The sequence below is a fragment of the Rhinopithecus roxellana genome, chromosome 3 (assembly GCF_007565055.1).
Source record: "Rhinopithecus roxellana isolate Shanxi Qingling chromosome 3, ASM756505v1, whole genome shotgun sequence".
NCBI lineage: Eukaryota > Metazoa > Chordata > Mammalia > Primates > Cercopithecidae > Rhinopithecus > Rhinopithecus roxellana.
In genome coordinates this window covers 90,224,142-90,233,997 of record NC_044551.1, presented here as the reverse complement: position 1 = coordinate 90,233,997, position 9,856 = coordinate 90,224,142, and the positions used below count along the sequence as shown (strand labels likewise).

The 9,856-nt window shown below is 44.3% G+C and overlaps 1 pseudogene; it reads left to right on the top strand.

Annotated features, from left to right (window-relative positions):
* The first annotated feature begins 387 nt into the window (after positions 1 to 387).
* Positions 388 to 9,562, top strand: LOC104656652 (annotated as a pseudogene).
* The last annotated feature ends 294 nt before the right edge of the window (positions 9,563 to 9,856 follow it).

Genomic DNA, 9,856 nt, shown 5'->3' with positions numbered 1-9,856 from the left:
TTCCAGCACTTAGGGAGGCCGAGGCCAGTGGATCACCTGAGGTCAGGAGTTCGAGGCTAGCCTGGCCAACATGGCGAAACCCCGTCTCTACTAAAAATACAAAAATTAGCTGGGCATAGTGGCAGGTGCCTGTAATCCCAGCTATGCAGGAGGCTGCGGCAGGGGAATTGCTTGAACTGGGAGGTGGAGGTTGCAGTGAGCTGAGATTGCGCCATTGCATGCCAGTGTGGGCGACAAGAGAAAACTCCGTCTCAAAAAATAAACAAACAAAACAAACAAAACACCAAAAATAAAAGAAAAAAAAACCCTTTCTTGTTCTTGACTGGGTAGCCATTTTATTGAAAAGTAATTTTTCTCTTCCCTGATTTACTTCAAGGGGGGAAAGCCATGAGTTCTGGGCATAAATGTGCCCAGTATGCACTCAGCAAGCAGCTGAGAACAGTGAGTGTGATGGCAGGTATGCCTTCTGACTTAATAATCCTTTGGATGTTTCCATACTAATGCCTAACTCACTTCTGCATTCATATCTGTGTTCAAGATGGCTTATGCTTCCAGAAAAAGATGCTACCAAATCACTGTCTTGAGGAATGCTTTTGGTCTTCATACATTACATTCGCTATTCTCAAAGGCAAAAGTCATAATTCAGAAAAAACGGCTACTGTTTGTGTTGGAAATATGGGCTGGAGTTCCATGCCTTGTTTGTCTAGTTAATCAGACCTCTGAGAGCGTAACATTCCTAGGGAAGCACTAATATGGTTTGGGAGGGGCTATTATTGGTAGATAACGGGTTCAGATAAGGGCATGGCTGATACATCCACATTTATGAGAGATAGAAAGTGGAAAGAGAAATTGGTTGGAGACATTGCTGATTCAGACACACACACTTTAGATTAAGTTTATATGAGGACAAACAAATGACAATGAGTGGAAAGCATATGTACATTTGCATGTGCATGGATGTGCATGTAAGTATTAATAGGTAGAAAGCAAATGAACATACTGGAGATGTAGACAATCAACACGAGACGGCAGCAATCCTATCAAAGAACTGATAGCGCAGGGCAGGAAGACATTCGCAGCTGCTGTCACTCTCTTCCCTCCCTTTCTGAGCTGGCGGTCTAAGAAGTATTGCCATGCTAAGGGGAGTTTGGACAAGAACCAGTTTAAATTTTTTTTCATAAAAAAAAGAGTAGAAGAAAGAATGGAAATAGGATTGAATCTTCCAAGTTGTTTTTATTACAAATTCGCCTAGCCCTCAAATAAAATGTATTTGTTATCTTGAATTATTCATAAATTGGGGAAGCATCTTTCATAAGTAGATATTTGGAGTTCAAATTGTAAACACTTATGAACTGGAGCATTTTGGTAACCATAGCCATGCACGTTTCCAACAGTAAAAATTTGCTTTTTAGGCCGGGCGTGGTAGCTCATGCCTGTAATCCTAGCACTCTGGGAGGCCAAGGCTGGTCAATCACTTGAGATCAGGAGTTTGAGACTAGCCTGGCCAACATGGTGAAACCCAATCTTTACCAAAAATACGAAAATTAGCTGGGCGTGGTGGCACATGGCAGTAGTCCCAGCTACTTGGGAGGCTGAGGCAGGAGAATTGCTAGAGCCTGGGAGGTGGAGGCTGCAGTGAGCTGAGATCATAGCCTGGGTGACAAGAGCGAAACTCCGTCTCAAACAAAACAAAACAAAACAAACAAAAAAAAAATTGCTTTTTGTTTTCAAAAATACAAAAAAAAAATATTTTTTTATGACCAGTGCTATAGGGTAAGTATGGTTTTTGAAGACCAAAGAGCACCCTTCATGGATACACTGGGTACCACGTAGTTTCCTTCTTATCTGGCAATGGAGGTTGGGCATGGAGACTAGGTTGATGGAAACTCATGAGATGTGAATCCAGGAACAAGTCAAAGAAAACAAGATGCAACAAGCAAAGAAAATCCCTGCCACGGAGCCTAGGTGCTGCTCTCCAGGAGTTCCCAGACCCTCCTTAGACAAATGCCTGTAAGTAAGGGAGTGGTTGAGAAAGACAGCAAGCTTATCGCACGGTAGGTTGTCATGGAGAGAGGAGACCGGACGGAGTCTGAGTCCATCAAGCACAGGCGAGAGGTGCCACAGGTCTCAGGAACTCTTGAAAACATCCTTGCACGGAGGTGCACAGTAAAATATCTGACATGCATAAAAATGACCAAATCACAAAGAGAAGCTTAAATTATGCTCAAGGTCATTCACAGGTCAATGTCTTTTCATTGCACCCACCAGACACTCATTGTTCTCCCTGGTCATGCTGCTATGAGTGCCTTCTTCCTCTTCCTTTGATCATCCTTGAGTTCCCAGATACCAGGGCAAAGCCCCGAGCAGTCTTTGACATTAAGCAGAACCTTCTGGTGCTGCATCAAATGGTAACATCACGGTGCTATGCACAGTGTATACATGCACAGAACTCTCAGCCGTGACTCTGCCTTCATCCCCAGATCGCCTCCATCGCTAGCTAGCTCTGATTCGCCCTCACACTCCCTGACTAGGGGTGGGGTGTGGAGATTTCAGGTGCCTGCCGGAGCCAGGTAGGGCTGTGTGGGGACTGGGGCAAAGTGGGTTTGGGCCAGCTGCGGCTCACTTCCCATTCTGCCTGTTGTAAGTGAATGCAGGACTGTAGTCTCCAGACCTTTTACCTAAAAGAAGTCCCCAATTTGAATTTTTATGTGAAATTTCTAATTTTTTTTTTATTTTGAGACATTGCCCAGGCTAGAGTGCGATGATACGATCTCGGTTCACTGCAACCTCCGCCTCCCCGGTTCAAGCAATTCTCCTGTCTCAGGCTCCTGAGTAGCTGGAATAACAGGCACCCGCCACCATGCCTGGCTGAGTTTTTGGATTTTTAGTAGAGAGGGAGTTTCACCATCTTGGCCAGGATGGTCTCAAACTCCTGACCTCAAGGGATCTACCTGGCTCTACCTTCCAAAGTGGTGGGATTACAGGCATGAGCCACCGCCCCAGGCCTGAAACTTATAAATTTTTATATGTATGTTAATGTAATACTTAAAAATATGTGGGTCAAATGTGACACTCTGTAGGACCAATGTAGCCCATAGGTTTGAGTCTGCCATATCAGCCTTATCTATCTTTAAAATTCATCCCATCTCTGAGTCTCTCCCATCCCTGAACTGTGTCCAATCAAGTATGTATTAAGGACAAAGACGTGTATTAAGACATAACTTCAAGCTCAATTACAATAATATTATATAATCACATATCATATATAATAGAATAGTAATATAATCTATGTGATAATATACCATAATAATAGAACCCTGGACAGCAATGTATTTCTCTTTTTTTTTTTTTTTTTTTTTTTTTTTGAGACGGAGTCTCGCTCTGTCGCCCAGGCTGGAGTGCAGTGGCACAATCTCGGCTCACTGCAACCTCGGTCTCTCGGGTTCACACCATTCTCCTGCCTCAGCCTCCCGAGTAGCTGGGACTACAGGTGCCCGCCACCTTGCCCGGCTAGTTTTTTGTATTTTTTAGTAGAGACGGGGTTTCACCGGGTTAGCCAGGATGGTCTCGATCTCCTGACCTCGTGATCCGCCCGTCTCGGCCTCCCAAAGTGCTGGGATTACAGGCGTGAGCCACCGTGCCCGGCTAGCAATGTATTTCTCAAAAGGATTATATAGTCTTTAGTTATAAATGACATACTAGGGGAAAGAAAGTTTATACATAATTTATTTTTAAAAAGTTGAATTCATAATGAACAAAATAAAGCTCTAGTTAGTATTCTTCAGGGGTTGGAAATCTCTTTAAACTGTTCAGATGTAGCTGGGAGCACATTTAGGATGGAAGAAAGAGAATTCTGATCAAGTAAAATATAACTACTATCATGTGCACAACAAACGTGCATTTTAATCAAACCATGGAAATAGGAAAGTCAGAACGGATTCTATTAATTGTAAGGATTGTATTAATCATGAGAAATATTTTATAGGCAATTTTGTTTGGTCTATCAAATTTTTTTCAAAGAGTTATTTATTTATTTTTAAAAATTGTTTATGATGTACAACATGATTTAATATGTCAACAGTTTCTATTGGTAGAAATGAATGTATGAGTCTCACAGGAAGTCCTTTGTGAAGTTCCTGGCTCCAAAAAACCCTGGAAGAGTCCCACAGTCATCCTGGCTACTAATAACTTCCTTTTGTTCCCTTTGATGTATACCAAATTTACCCTTGGGTAGCCTCAAATTCTCAGGTTGAGATTGTTTTGGGATCCTTTAATAGCTTTGAGTGGGCATTGCGGCATGAGCTTTGTGCCCATCTAGTCTAACCGTACAGACTGGAGGAGGGTGGAGTAACTCAAAATACCTTATTCCTAGATGTCAACCCCAGGCTACCCTGATGACTGTCCCCACCTTGAGTCACTGCGTGGCATCTGGGTGTGCCCTCCCAGGAGGCCCTTGCTCACTGCTGTCACACTCTCTTGACTTGTCCTTGGATCCCTCTCAGCTTTGGGTCATCACTTCTTCACCAGCCTTGCAACTCTGGGTATTCCAAATGATTCACCACAGGCCTGAGGCAAATTTGCCATGCTCTTAGTGGAGCAGCCAGTTGTCAGCTTGAGCCACAAGCTTGAGGGCACCATTGGTGCTGCCACTTAAAAACGGAGATCCACACTTCTGCTCTGGCCCCACGGTTTCTGTGTAGACTTGTGTGCACTTGCTCTTCTCTGCTGCATCTCAAAATCCTGAATTGTTTGTCTGTAGTGGGGCTGAGAAGTCCTCTTTTCTTATCATTATCCTATGGCACCTACCTGGAGTAAATTACTCCATGTAGAAGTTCTATGTGGAAGGCCTCTCATTCGGGAGACAGAGTCCAGACTTGCAGAGAGCTGCTCCAAAAGCAATACTGAGTGACTTTCACAGCCTTGTAGCTTGGCTGGGTGGGAGGGTGGAGCAGAGGAGCTGCTGCCGATTCTAGTTCAGCTTACGGGAGGCAATCCTCCTGTTCTCCCCTGGGAACTTTGGGTGACTACTGTGCAGGCTGTTACGCATCATGCTTATTTTACACTTAACAGTGTATCTTGGAGATCGTGCCATATGAGGGCATGTCAAACTGTCTCATATTTTTAGAGACTACGTATTATAATTTATTTAGCCATTTCCTTATTGAGAAATGTTCAAACTTTTGATCACAGACACTGCTACATCAAATGTCCCTGCACACAGGCTATTTCACCCGTGTGCCAATAAATCTTTCTCAGAAACTTTCAATTGACACAATTAAGTAAAATGAAGAAAGAAAGATGCTGTAGTATTCGTAGCAGAAAGGCCATGGGACCAGGAATCAGAAGACCTGGGTTCAAGTCTCAGCTCTACTGATTGGTGAGATTTGGACAAAACAACTTGTCTGAAGCTCAATTTCCTCATAAGTAAAATGGAAATCAAATCTCTTGCTTTGCTTTACTTACGAGGGTTTTATCACCATGAGATCTCCAAATACCCCTCCCTTGCTCCCTCCTCTCCTCTTTCGCTTCCTTCCTCCCTCCTTTCTTTCTCACCCAGTGTTCTTTCTACTATTCCACAACTTTAGGAAAATTTAATTTTTTATCTCCCAGAAACTACTCAGTAGCATACCCCAAAGGAGCTCTGCTCCCTTTCTGGGGTCTCTGGTGCGGGATGGGCCCATGTGCTGTCTCTGTAGCTCTTATCCATTTTCAGTAGGCCCAGAGGGACTAGACTGCCTTGAGACGGGTCTAATATGCTCACCTGAGAATGGCTGAAGGGGTGAGTTGGTGTCTGAAAACATTCCAGCAGGCAGCATTCTTTGCTCCAGAAATTCTAGCAGCTCCTCTCGCACTTGAAAGAAATGTGATTATTTCAAAGGCAATTGTTGGAATTCCAATGAGGAACTTTCATACCATTGAAAAACTAATATAGGACATAATGACTCTGAGTTTGCATGTCATGGGGACAGGACTCGGGAAAGACTTTCACTATTTCTAAATTGGGGTGGCCCAAATCTCCCTGGTCCTCTCCATTTCCCTTACACTGGGTGGGAAAGAGTGACTTCAACTAAGGATTCGAAAGGAATGAAGCCTCCTTTGTGCAAAACTGTCAGTCGGGAGGTCATTACGTGTCTTTTTTCCTTTTTTGAGATGGAATCTTGCTCAGTCACCCAGGCTGGAGTGGTGGTGCAATCTTGGCTCACTGCAACCTTCGCCTCCCAGGTTCAAGCAATTCTCCTGCCTAAGCCACCAGAGTAGCTGGGACTACATGTGTGCACTACCACACCTGGCTAATTTTTATATTTTTAGTAGAGACGGGGTTTTACCATGTTGGCCAGGCTGGTTTCAAACTCCTGACCTCAAGTGATCTGCCTCCGTTGGCCTCCCAAAGTGCTGGGATTACAGGCATGAGCCACGACACCCGGCCTGGTAATTACCTTTCATAGTAGAGCCCTCATCCCACTTTATTTATTTCATGATTAACTCCTTAAAGATTTGACTTAACAATGACAGAACAGTTTTATAAATTATTATGGAACTAGGTACTTTACTAGCCAGTACAGTTATATAAATGGATAAGATGTACAGTAGTTCCCCCCCTCCCTTTTTTTATTTTTTGAGACGGAGTCTCGCTCTGTCGCCCAGGCTGGAGTGCAGTGGCCGGATCTCAGCTCACTGCAAGCTCCGCCTCCCGAGTTTACGCCATTCTCCTGCCTCAGCCTCCCAAGCAGCTGGGACTACAGGCGCCAGCCACCTCGCCCGGCTAGCTTTTTGTATTTTTTAGTAGAGACGGGGTTTCACCATATTAGCCAGGATGGTCTCGATCTCCTGACCTCGTGATCCGCCCGTCTCGGCCTCCCAAAGTGCTGGAATTACAGGCTTGAGCCACCGCGCCCGGCCAGTAGTTCCCCTTAACAGGGGATATATTCCAAGACCCCAGTGGGTGCCTGAAACCACGGATAGTACCAAACCCTATGTATACTATGTTTCTTCAATCTGATAACTGAGCTGGCTAAGTGAGGAACCAGTGGGTAGCAGAGACAGCTTGAAAACATAGGACAAAGGGATGAGTCATGTCCCTGTTGGGACAGAGTGGAATGGCGTGAGATTTTACATTACTCAGAACGGTGTGTGTGAAAATTCCAGCATAAAGATAGAAACATAACTGGAATTTTCACGCATATCATTCTGAGTGTAATTTTGTTCCACTGCGTGGAAGTTTGTTTCACACACAACATTCTCAGTGGAATTATTATTTATGTCTGGAATTTTCCACGTAATATTTTTGGATTGTTGTTGACTGTGAGTAACAAGTAGCAGAAAGTAAAAATATGGATAAGGGGTTACTACCGTAGTTTCTTCCTGGAAACAACTTGTTGTTCAGTGGAGAAGACAGACAGACAGACAATTTGTTGTTTTTTTCCCAGAACAAATCCACTCAATACTCACAATAAAGCATTAAAATACTTCTGGTCGTCTGGGCAATACTGGTAACTACTTGTTCCTAGAGTTTTCAAGTTCCAGAAAGGGGAATATATCAAACCTCGTTACTTAGCAGCTAACATGAATCATGCAACTAATCATTTCCATATTCATTCAGCATCAGACTATGAATTACTAGGCACCAGAGATACAAATCCTTGCCCTTAAACACCTTCTAATGGCAAGGTGGAAATTGTAGCATCACAGACTCGTGTGAAAGACTGCATGCTTGTCTGTATGATACAGTGTCCTGTGTCAAGTTCAACAAGGCTGCAAGGTTAGGAAATATTTTCTTGTAAAGAAATGTTGCTTATAATGGTATTTGTTTTGTTTAAAGTTTGACCTAAGCTGTGACGATAACTCAGTTGGGTCACTCAGCTTTGAGATAACAAAGATCTCTTGTTGCTGTGTTTATCTTTTACCATTCAGGAAAATTTTCTAAAAGGTTTCATCTGTCTGGAAAATGATACATTGAGAAGGTAGAGCTATACAGTGAGTAAAAACAGAGCTTGAATTAGTTTTTGACAAGTGGAGGAGCCCTAATTATACATACATGAATAAGGATCTTGTTTATTATAAAGAGGAATGTTTTGTTTGTTTAAGGAAGACAACATGTCTTTCTTAAAACTGCCACTTCAGCGAGAGTATTAGATTGGCATTTGGTAGGAACAAGAAGTAGCAGAGTTAATTCATTTGTCACAATTCTCTCTCACCAATATAATTAATATTGTAATAAATGAAAGACCCCTTCGTAGAATTTTTTAAAAAGGTATGGTTAACGTTAGAAACCTAACATCAACATCAACCTTAGTTGTGACTAAATAGTGACTTATACAACTCATAACCATTTTGACTCAATTGACAATAATAACATAAATAAATACAGGCTACATTTTGCAACCTTTGTTGAGGTACATAGTATCAGAAAAAATAACCTCATGTAATGAGGAAGTAGAATGAAGCCTGGGGTTTGTGCTCTTGGAAGTCACAAAAGAAGTCACAGCAAGATTAGGAATATCTCAAGATCTCCTAAACTCCAGCTCAGTGCATCCCCCACATCCACATACTTCGTATGATTTGAGCAGCTATTTGGCTCTAGATAGAAATGGAATTTTTATTGTCACAATTCATTTAAACGGTGTTGACTTTGGGTGGCGAACAAGCTGGGATCAGACCAGCTTGATAGTGCTTCAGGCAATGATGTCAGCAGTTGCATGTTAAACAAATAAATTAGAGATTCCTTTAATGCCAAGTTATGCAATCAGAAAGACAACAATCTCCTTCCATTTGCTTTTTACAACGTTTGTGTAACTTCAGGGCAAAACCCAGAGCAAGTCCACTGGCAAACCTGGGGAGCGGGGACTAGTGATTATTTTCTAACATGGCAGATAAATGAGACAAATGCTCCGACCTACCATCTACCGTAAGTCCCTGAGCCTGGCAGTGGAATGCTACCCTGAGACCAGGGCCGCCACCCACAGACCACACTCCTAGTGCGCCTGACTTCTCAGCTGTTCAGGGCTGTTTCCTGGGCAGGCTGCAGTCGGCCCTGGCCTGTCTCTGGAGTGCCGGGCAGTCTCGCCTGCAGGCCCCATGAAAGCACACAGCCAACTGGCCCAAGTAGGGCTGCCTCACTCCCTGGCAAGGGAACCCAGCTGGAGCTCGAGGAGATGCTGGTCCCCAGGAAGATGTCCATCAGTCTCCGGGAGAGCTGGCTTACAGCCCGCTGCCTCCTGCCCAGACTGGATGCCCGGACCCCAGGGACTGCGGCTCCAGCCCAATTCTATGAGTGTCTCCCTAGCCAGATGGGGGAAGGGGCCAAGCAGGCGGATGAGAAGGCCTGGGACACACCTCAGATGCAGCACAAAAACGTGTTGAAAACCCGCCAGCGGAAGATGAACCACCACAAGCACCGGAAGCGGGGAGGCCCCTGTTCCTGCGGCGGAAGGTCCGGGAAGGACCCCTGAAACGGAAGCCGATCAAGCTCAAGAGAGACGCGAGGCGCATCTGCGAGAAGGCAGGGCTGAAGGAAACCCCTGGAGGCTGGCAGACCCCCAAGATCTACCTGAGGGGCAGGTGAGTCTGGTGCCTCCCTTCCTGCCCCATTGCTGCTGGCAGGTGATCCATGGTAAAAAGTGGTCAGAGGACTCAGCTGTTAAAAAAAAAAAAAAAAAAAAAAAGAGAGAGAGAGACAAACGCTGAGAAAAACTTCCAGCCTATTTCGTCAACCACCAGGAAGTGTGTGAGGTGAACAGTTGGTTGTAGGGCGAAGGCTACAGTTGGTTGTAGGGCGAATCTTCATTCAAGGGACCAGTCCCCACTGACACCTGCCTCCAGATTGCAACAATTCTCTATGAAGTGTGCATTCACATGT